Raw genomic sequence first — 11,090 nt, forward strand, 5'->3', positions numbered from 1 at the left:
AATTATTGGTGTGTGAAGTCCATTGATACAAATGTGTTGTGATATTGGGAAAATATTCAGCTGTAAAATTATTTTTTTCTTTCTTCCCACAAAATAAAGTTAAAAAAAAAAGAAAGAAAAAAAAATCAGGAGGGATCACCGCACTGACTGCTTGACGGATTAGGTAATAGAACTGCAGCATGCTGCAGATACAGGATGATGGCTGCAAACAAGTGTTTCTTATCAGCATCACTTTCTTTTCTCCTTCACCAGGGGAAGCTGCTGGACGCATCGCCTGCATGTTAAAGCAGAACTCCCTTCTGTTGAGTGTTTTGTCTCAAGCTGATAAAAAAAATAGCAAAGTGAATTCACTGCAGGATAAGACTTATAATACGTGTGACTGCCAAGGAGCTCGGTAGCTGAAAGCCTAGATGTAAACCTTTAATAAAAGACTGCAGTTTAAAGGTTTTTTGACCGCAGAGGACTACTAAAAGATGCTTTGCTTTTTCCTAAGTAACCATTAAAACATATGAAGTGGTTGCAGGACGGCCACTTATCACAAAACCCATGTGCAATATCTTACTCATAGCCAACTTTTTTTCATTCTTTTATTGAAATGTCAGTAACGGCACAAAGTAGAAAACATTATAGTGACACTGAGGGGAGATGAATGTTGTTTAGAGATAAAATGAAGGGAATAAATTATGAGTTTGGTGATCCCCTTCAGATTAAAAAGATTATTTAATTCAACAAAGTGGCTTTTCATTTCGACATCCATGAATGATGAGACACAAAAAATACAAAACAGTGAACTACATCATAAATCAATGAATAAGTAATGCAAAAAGGATGGAAACGTGATTAATTTGCAAGTTTTTTGTGAAATTTTGCATCAAGTTATAAAATATTCTTTCCAAAAAAATAAATCAACAGCGGTTTCTTAAACACAGTGACTGGTTATTTCATTTAAATGAGATTCATTTTATTGCACAAGTTTGTCTCACTATTTTTTTTTAGAGCAAATCAATTTATTTTTCATGCTTTCTTCAAAAGATTATAAAGTCCAGAGGAAGCTTTCTCTGTGTCCATTACATTATCATTAAATGTCAAATATTTGTCAAAAGTACGATAACCTTTAACATACTGACGAGAGATATTTATAGAATCTCATTCCAGTTAATTCATTTCATGGAATTAGGTCAGATCTCAGTGAGACAGAAGGAAGCTGCTTTCTCCTCTGACTGTCTCACTAACTAAGCACAGGCGGCAGGAGTGAACTCTGGTTCAACAGTTTACCTTCAAATATACTTACAATTATTAGTGATTTAAAAAGAGGAAATAAAATTCACTCTTTTGATAGTTTTATATAACTTAAACGACAAAAAGAATATATTGTGATAGCTTTTCCCACCTTTGCAATTAGTTGTTTTCAATTTACTTATACTATAAAAAATCAAAATATAAAGAAAGGGAGGAAAAATATCCTTTTTATTTGCTTTTTTCTGCAGATGATTACTTTTAGTAATCATAAAATCTAATTTTTTGTAATACTTTTAAAAAAAATTTAATTTCCAAACAAACACAGACTTGATTTTAGTGATGCAAGGCTGACCAAGGAAGCACGGCATCCTATAAAAATCTTTAATCAGACTCAACAGCAACACCCTCAAAACATATTTCGCCAAAGTCACTCTCCTGCAGCTTTGGACTGAAAAACAAGCCCAGCATGGAGGTCTGAGTGTTGCCGCTGCAGAGAATGATCAACATGCAGGTCACCTGTGGAAGAAGCTTGCAGCTGAGGCCACGCCCAGCACTCAGGACTGACCGGGCAAACAGAAGCACAAGGACGGAGGAGGAAAAGAAAAAATAGAGGAAGAAAAAGAAGATATTAGGTCACCTTTTAACCGCCAAATCCGCCTCATGGATGTTTTGAAGCTGTTTTATGTTCTAATAAAATTTAGACATGAATAGCAGATTTTTGTTGGCTGAAAAGTAAAAGTCAATTTATTATTCAAATAGGTTTTATACTAATAAATAACTTGAACAGCTTTGAGATGTTAAAAACACATTATACTCCTGACTAATGCGTTCTCGTTATGTGTTCTCTAACTGTAATTACAGTGGGATGAAAAACTAGAGCAGCTCCACCAAAGCACGGCGTTGGGTTTTCTTTGTAACCTCAGATGCATTTGCTGCTCCCTGTCACTTCACTGTGTTCTCATTTGTTCTTAATGAAATGACCTCAGGCTGGCATTAACTGTGAGTGGGGGTGCCAGTTTTGCTGCCAGTTGGACCAGACCTCAGTGTCTTTGATGGAACTTTTTACCTTGTTTTACCTTAAAGTCAGATTTTCAAAGTAAAGTACAACAACTTGAATGAAAGGAGCTTTTTTATTTGTTTGTTTGTTTTTCTGTAGCAACCAGTTTTAAGAAAGTAACTATTTGCACTTAATTTTCTAAAATAAGTGTGGCCTTTGCTGATTTTTTTTTCTTAAAATGCGTGACCAACAGCAGAATTCAGCCTTAGACACGCTTAAAATATGTGTAAACAATGTGCCTCTTGGCCTCGTCCCACGTGTATTACATGTGGTGAATATAAATTTCCATCCTTTTTTGTACTGGTCGCATGTAAATTTGTGTAAATAACATCAGTTTTAATAAAAACTAAATTTACATATTTAACAACGTCAAATATTCTCAAGCATTTATGATATTCAGACATGTTTAAAGCTGAACAAATATAAAAATGATAGTTTTTGTGATGTGACAGGTCTTAAATTGAAAGATAGTGTACCTTCATTGAGCAGGCATACAATGTACATTGGCGTAAAAATGACAAAATTGAAAGACAAATTGAAATCTTTTCTAAAGGTTAATTAAAAATTCTAAAGAAAAAAATCCTAATCAAACACATGGTATGAACTCAATTGCAGATGTAATTTACTTTTTAGGTAAACAACTTTCCAATCTAAAAGGTAAAAAAACTCATCTTATTTTCTTTTGTTTATTTTATGTTATGTTTTTTAATTCTAATAACAAAAACAAACGTTGATTGTTAAAACTTTGTCTACGCATTAGTGTAAGAGTACATTTGTTCTTTGCTTTTACAGAAAATGGAATTATTTTAGTCAAAACATACAAATTTCTGACTTTGATTCTTTGGGAACTTAATTTCATAGCTTCTATTCCTGGTATTATAGCTTTTAATTCAGTAGAACGTGTGGTGACATAGTATTTAATGGATGTAGTCTACTCGCTCTTTTCATTTGAGTGACCCAGAGTGAACAACTGAGCTAATCAGCAGGCTCCACCATAAAGGTTCTGAGCTATTTTAGCCATGATTTGCATCTTAATGTGGAGGCCTATATACGATGTCGCAGTCATTCGTTCATGCTGCAGATGTCAGCTTTTAATGTAGCTAAAACAAATGTCCCTCAGTGGAGGATTTTCAAAAGCACAAATGTGATGAAGGTATGGCATGCTTTAGGGACCAAAATTAAGATTTGAAGATTCAAACAAACAAGGAGGAGCAATTATGACATAATGAAACTCAGATGCAGCAACAAAAAAAAGGCAAGCCGACTCTAATGTACAATTGCATCAATAAACTGAATCCAGCTAAAACAAACGTTTGTAACTTTGCATTATTGTAGGAGTTTGTAAGATTTCTCTTTCTACAAATATGTGAACCCCTTCTTATCTTAATCCAACTATTGTGAAAAAAAAAATATCTTTTTCATCATCATGAGCAGCAGCAGCAAATTTCTTAGTTGCAAGTCTGTAAGTAAAGTCTGAGGTCAAGTAATTTCCTTGTGTTTCCATGCATATTAGTGCAATCATGGCTTTTTGGAAAATTTCCAGCGAATCTCATGGCCGTCAACCAAAAATCAGGATGTGACTTTTTTGCAAAGCAGCCCACTTTATTCCTCTGCTACTCCTAATTTAAAAAGCAGGTATTGTGGGAATAAAAAAATGATTATATGCCATTAAATTGTTTAAAAAAATGCCATCTGTGCCTCTTCATTACGTAACCCTAAATAAAGCAAATGTGTAGGATTAATTCATTTTCCTAATTATGTTTGCACTTTATTCTCTTTTTTTATGGTTTATGAATAAGAATAAGAAGAGCTTTATTTTTCAGTTGGTAAAATGAATTGTTGCACAGCAGGAGAAACGCTTTGTATGCAATATATCCCTCTCTCTCCAGTGTCTTCATGAGAGACTCATTTAGAGCCACTGGCCTAAAACAGTTTAGGTCTTTAGCCTGAGGTGACTGGGGTACTGGTTCTACACGAGAAGTTTCACAGAGTTGCGGTTTCAACCTTAGCGTAAGGCTCCGGTTAAAGACATTTCGATAGCTCTACATAGTTTTTTTGTCCAGGACTTGAAGAGCCTGGAGCAAATTCCATCAGGTCCGTTTTTTCTAACCTTTGTCCTCCTCAGCTCAGCTCACATTTAAAGTGCAATATATTGATAAAATAATGTCTTGAAGTTCTGAGTCCCGTTGGGGTTTGTTTAAATTGGACTGGATTGATAGAAATCATCACTCTGGAAAGTGAAAGGGGATTTCTTAGCAACTGTCAAATGTATGCCCACAGAAAAAACCAAAGCAATGCTTTGTGTTACAAGAAATTTGTGTATTGGCTCTCTAAAAATGGCAAAAACTGCAGAATTCTGTTATCCGTCTGTTGTCCCTGATGGTCTCATTTCTGTGACTCCTTTCTCCAAGCTCAGCATGCTCTGAGTACCGTCTGTTGCAGCTAAAACCTTGACTGCACCTACATTTGCATTTCTATTTGCTAATTTAGTAGATGCTTTTATCCAAAGTGACTTTTAAAATAGGCCTGCAATCGAGCTCCGAGGACATGTGATGGAGATCTATAGAAGGTGATGTCAAGTGGAGTGGGACCAATTTTAAAGACAGATCGACTGGTTATCTGTAAAAGCAGGATCACTGTCTTAATGTCAGATAGGTTTAGATGAAACCAGAATTCTTTGTTATTCCTGAGAATAGTTTAAATATCAAAGTAAAAATGCTGATTTATTACTAAAAATGTTAACTTTAAGTAGTTTTCTCTTTTAGAATGTTAACAATCCAGTTTTGTAAACTACTTTTTTTTTAAGAAATGATGCTGGATTTCTTTTAAAGTTGAGTATAATTAAACCAATCAGTTATCATAGCAATGCAAAGCCCTTATTCAAAATTTTAATATTCTGTAAGTATTAAAAAATGCATTCTGGCTAATTAACAGTGTATTTTATTTCTTGGTACCCTTTACTTTAAACTAAACTCTTGTAATTAAACTTCAAAACGTGGAGAAATCTAAAGTTTGTCATTTTAACAAATACAAAAGAAAATGAAACATCACTTTAGCCAGATTTAAATATTATTGCCACTGTTTTTTTAAATCCTCAATTCAATCACTTTGAAATGTCTTTCAAAAACATGTAGAAGTCATTCCACATGCATGTTTCCTGCTTTTACTCTAATGTTCACATCAGTGGTTGGCACTCACATGGCAGACAGCAATAAGAAGCAATTGTTCTGTAAACCGATGCACCAAGCGTTTATAGCTGTAGGGAAAAGTGTAGGAACCCGAATGCAAGTAACCAGTCAGCAAAGAGCAAGAAACAAACTAATAAACCAACAAAACTGGACTGCAAACTACATATTTAATAGGAAAGACTGACTTAACTTAACAGTGGGTAATTGACTTCACAAAATAACATCGAAATCCAACAAAAAGAGCACAATCCTGACAGCCAAATAAAGACGGAACTCCAGGCAACCATTTAGGAAGCGCTTTATGAGCACTGCACTGGTAAAGAGATTTATTTCCACAACAGTATTTATCTTCACCAAATCCAGCTTGTTGTCTTGAGGAACAAAGCAGAGAAAACGATGTGCTGACAGGCAGCACAAAGTTCAGCAATTACCTCTGACTCATGTGCACTATTGAACAAATGCCATTAAAAAAGGGACTGTTTTATAGTCTAAATGGCATTTACTAATTATCCTGCTGCATAATAGTCTTCCAGTGGAAGATGAATGGCAAAGACATTTTTGAACAGTACCGACCTCTGCAAAAATGCAACGATAGTAATTAGAAATACGCACACCATTCGCCTGAACAATGACAACGAACCACACTGATCATGATTACATCCTTTTAATAAAGAATCTCATGATTAGATGTGAAATAAACATTCAAATGAATGCCTATTAACCAAAAAAAAATAGATATATTATGAAGGGAAAAACACGATGTCTGTTTTGTAAGAAGGTGTAAGAAAGTTCATTTGGAAAAAAGCGACTGACGAGTTTTATTGGTGATTTTGCTCTTAAAGATAAAAATACTAGGAGGAAATAAAAGACCTTTCTATAATAAACCTAAAGTAAGACAAAAAAGGCGAAAAACAGAAAAAAACAGGATGATTACCTGCTCTTACAAAAAATGATAAACAAGAATGTGTCAGCCACAGTAAGGATTTTGACCTTCAGTTTGTTTTGTTGGATTTTAGATGTTTTTTTTTTCTTAGTTCTTGTCATACTCAAGTTTGAGTTGTCAATTATCCACAGCTGTCTTGATTTAAGTTAATAATTTAAAGTTTTTGAGTTGTCAATTATCCACAGCTGTCTTAATTTAAGTTAATAATTTAAAGTGTGAGACCCAAACTTTTCATAATTCAACAAATAATTAGAATTTTGTCATTTAAAATAAATCAACCAATATTTTAAATATATATATATATATATATATATATATATATATATATATATATATATATATATATATATATTTAAAATGAGCATTAAATTGTGAAATAATTGCTCACAGTGTTTTAATGACTTTATAATTGCAGGTCATTTTAAATTAAAAATTTATTTGATGTTTTATTTTTTTTTATTCATCTTCTTCAGCTGCTTGTCCCTTTTGGGGTCATGGCGGTGCCAGAGCCTAACCGATGGACGTCCATCAGCCTACTGATGGACGGAGGTAGGTACTCTGGACAGGTCACCAGTGTGTCGCAGGGCTTCAACCACACACCCATACACACCCAGGGGACAATTTGGAGAAACCAATGAACCTATGAAGGATGTTTTTGGGTGGTGGGAGGAAGCTGGAGTCCCTGGAGAAACTTACACTCCACACAGAAAGATCGTGGTTCTGTTTCAGGTCCCCCAGAAGGGACTTGAACTTGGTCTTTTTGTTTTGAGGAAAGAGTATTAAATACTGTTCCACCGTGCAGCACTGGTTAATTTATTTTACATGAAAAATGTCTATTTTTTTATTGAATTCTGAACATTTTGAGGCTCCATATGTCAACCGGTTTACATTGTTAACCTTTTGTTTCTCTTTTTCTTCTATGGTTTTGTCATGTTTTGACTTTATTACAGTTTTAGTTCCCTTTGTTCTTATGCATTTTGGATCCTTCTCTGTTCCTGAAAGAGACTCTATTATAAGATAAGAGCACGTAAACAAAATAATCAAATAAACAAAAGTGACATTCTCGCTGAATGAGCATATCTGTTTATGTCTTTAGTTTAAAATGTGTGCTTTCTGTTTGTGCGGTTTGCCAGGAGAATCTAGAGACTGATCTCATATCTTTATCCTGACAGAAGGGCGCTGTATGATGACATCACTAGTAACAGGAAGTCTTCATGTAAATTATTTCAGTCACTTTTACAACTTACTGCAGTCACCATATATTAGTACTATCATCATTTTCTCCTGCATAATTTACTTTCACATTATTCATTTACATCCATGTGAATGTGGATGTTCAAAAAGGACAGTTGGTACTTGAGAAACTTCCGAACATGAATTATTAAGTTTTTCAAGCTTCAAACAAGCTAAATCTCATTTCTCCTGTCAGAGTCTACTAGAATGTAATTAATTTGTATAATACTTTGAAGAAAAAGCAAATAGTGTCAAATTATCAAGTAAAAAAAAAAACAAAAAAAACCCACAAAGATTAGGAATCCTGTCAACGATTGGATTCATGCTTTACTGTCAGAATATAAAGTAGTTTATGTAATGACAGCAGATAGGATTGTTTTTTCCACTGGCTGAATATCACATCTCTTATTTGTTTGTTCTGCTTTCCAGAGGGGGTTGCGCTGGTTTGTATCTTCTATTGTGGCTTGGAGAAGTTGTGTCTTTGTCATCTTCCTTTTCGATTATTGTCACATTCCTTCCCCAGGGATGCAGTAGTAACCTGGAAGGTTGAGAATCTAAAATCTCCATGAAAGAGGACTCTTGCATTAATGTTTTGCTAAGGACACACACAGAAACTGCAATTTATGATACACGTTTGGCACTAATAATTTAGCAGACAGTAAATCACAGAAGATTCATGCAGTAAAAGATCATTTAAACTCTCACTTTGGACTTTTAAGTGGATTTTAAAAAGCTATATTTTAAGAAAAAAGTCACTGAGTCAAACCTGTTTAGGTACAAGTGAAAGAGAGAAGAATCAGAGAGTAATTACATTGTCTACCTACTGATTTTTCCATCCTAAGTCTGGTATAACTCACCCAAAATGAGGTGAAGAAAGTTTTCACCTCTGATGATGGACAACCAAAAAGCCACTAACAGTGTATGACAAAAATCCTCCTCCTCCAGGAGCCACTGCAACAAGTCGATTGATTCCAACAACAAAAGCAAAAAACATATTTTGCTTTAAATGTGAAGTTAGAACTCTGAGAGCACACTATGGAAATTGAGTTTTTGTCTTTTAACTTACTCTTGTAGCATTTTGTCTGATGATGGAGGACATATATTTGGAAAATTAGGCTCATTTCTTCATTCAAATCGAGGGCGCCAGACAAAAAAAATGTTGATAATAATCTGTACCATTCCATTTCAGTGTATGTGGATAAATAGATCCATGTACATCTTTGTTTTTCTCCTCTGAGCTGACATCTGGTTTAAAACTATATGGTTGGATAGTTCCAATGTTGCTCGCCCTTTTTGTTGCACTACTGTTAGGTTTGGGTTGTGAGGGGCTGAAAGCTAGAGGGAGAGTCTAAACAAAGTCTAAACAAAGTCTAAACAACTAAAACTCAGAGGCAAATTTCGGAAATACTGCATAATCAAAATAAAAATAAAACACTGGTAATACTTTTGAATAGATCAAAAGATGATTGAAGTGGGACAAAGATTAAAAAGGTGCCATACAGAATCAGATCTTCAAGAAGGTCCTAGTTTGAGTTCTGTGTGAAGTTTGCATGTTTGCATGTTCTCTGCGTGCATGAAAGAGCGATGTTTGACCTCCTCTCCTAGTCCAAAGCCATGCTTCAAAGATTAACTGAAGATTCTAAATTACCCCTAGTGTGATTGTACGACCTTGTGACAAACTTTCAACCCATTCGGGATACATCCAGCCTCCGGCCAGCAACCCTGTGATCCCAAAAGGGATTCAGTGGGCTCAGAAGATGGAGACATGGCATAAAGAATCAAGTTATGGATATGGAGCAAAGAATGGTCAAGACTGATCAGCAGCAAAAAGGGCAAAAAGAGCTTTGAAATGACCCAAGAAATATTGATGAATTTACTTGAGAAAACATGTCAGTACGTGTTCAGAAAAATAAAATAAAAGAATGAAAGGTTACAAAAATTTCCCCTTAAAAAGCACAAGGTTTCCTTTAAAATTCCCTTTCAGTGTCCATCACCTTATTCATGTTCAGGGCAGGAAATCCAACCTATGTGAGTGTGTATTGAAGAAAGGCAATTAAAATAAATGGATCTAAATTAGGATAAATTATTAGAATAAACCATAACTATTATATCTAAATTGGATTTCTCTGTGCCTAATTGGATTTTTATTTTATCCTCTTTGTCTGAAGGGTGCCCTGAGGTGAGTTGGCCAGTGAAGTAGCGCTATATCATTATAAACGAATCGCAGGAAAAACTGTTGAAGGATCAAACAGAATGCCAGAGATTTCCAGGCAGTAGATGATGATGGCCAGAAATCAGGAGCTGTGAAGCTTATCTGACCTGAGATAATCTCCACTATATGAGCACGGGTGAAGGAAGGACAGGATGGCGAAGAGGTCATGGTATTAAAAACAAAATCTCTGGAGAAGTGATGCCGACAGATGCATTCTGGGAGCTGCATAAATACATATCTCTACGTTCTGCAACATCAAAGATACCAGAACTGCAATTATGTTATTAGGTTGTATTATCCATGATTACTTCTGTCAAATAGATCTCTGTTCCTCTCACAATAACCACATTACAAAGAACTATCGCTACATCTTTCTAAATGATAAATGTTGTTATCACAGTGGAAAAGAAAATGTAATTTATTGTGTATTTTTTTTTTTTTTATATTTGTTGCCTCTTGATGATGTTACTCGAGTTTCCAAAGCAAAACCTTGTGTTCTGATATCAAAATTTGAAATTGAATGAGCAGTGATTTCTCACCTTGATTTTTTAAGAGTATTAAAATAAGAATTCAAAGGTTCAAAACAACTGACGTTTTCCCCGGGTGGGACAAATCAACCGTGGTGACTCATCAAATCAGCTACTCTTTGATAGCTTGAGTGCAGAAATGTGTTTTTCTTCAAACTGGCATTTTGCTAAAAAGGTGGATACAGGAAAGGTAGAGGCGGTTAAAAAAAATGGTGTTTTATCGTGGATTATTTTAATGGTTTTGCTGATTGTTATTTAGCTGAGCCGTCATTAAGTCAAGTGTTTGCTTCAGAACTGTGCCGTTATCAAAGGAAAATTTGATGGCTCGTGTTCTTCGTGTGAATTTAGGCTTTGCTGAAGAGTTTGCCCTTAAATACTTCCAAGAATGTGACAAAACAAACCTTCATAGAAATGTAACGTTCTGTACTAAATGTCAGACATGTTAAAATGTTTCCGAGGATAAAGTGTCTTCCATCAGAGAAAGAGCAGATAACATTGTGACACCACATCCGTCTCTGATCCTTTTTCAAGGTTTTTTCTTTTCAGCTGCACATCTGATGGTTTTGCACCTTTTACTGGGTTTCTAACCTTTTGTTGCTTTTTTATGTAACCAAAGTATTTGTGTCTGCCTCTGTAAGGTCTGGTTTGAATGTAAAGCAATGAACTCAAAGGAAGTTATTTCTGAACATGA

Source organism: Oryzias melastigma, linkage group LG9 (assembly GCF_002922805.2).
Source record: "Oryzias melastigma strain HK-1 linkage group LG9, ASM292280v2, whole genome shotgun sequence".
Lineage (NCBI taxonomy): Eukaryota > Metazoa > Chordata > Actinopteri > Beloniformes > Adrianichthyidae > Oryzias > Oryzias melastigma.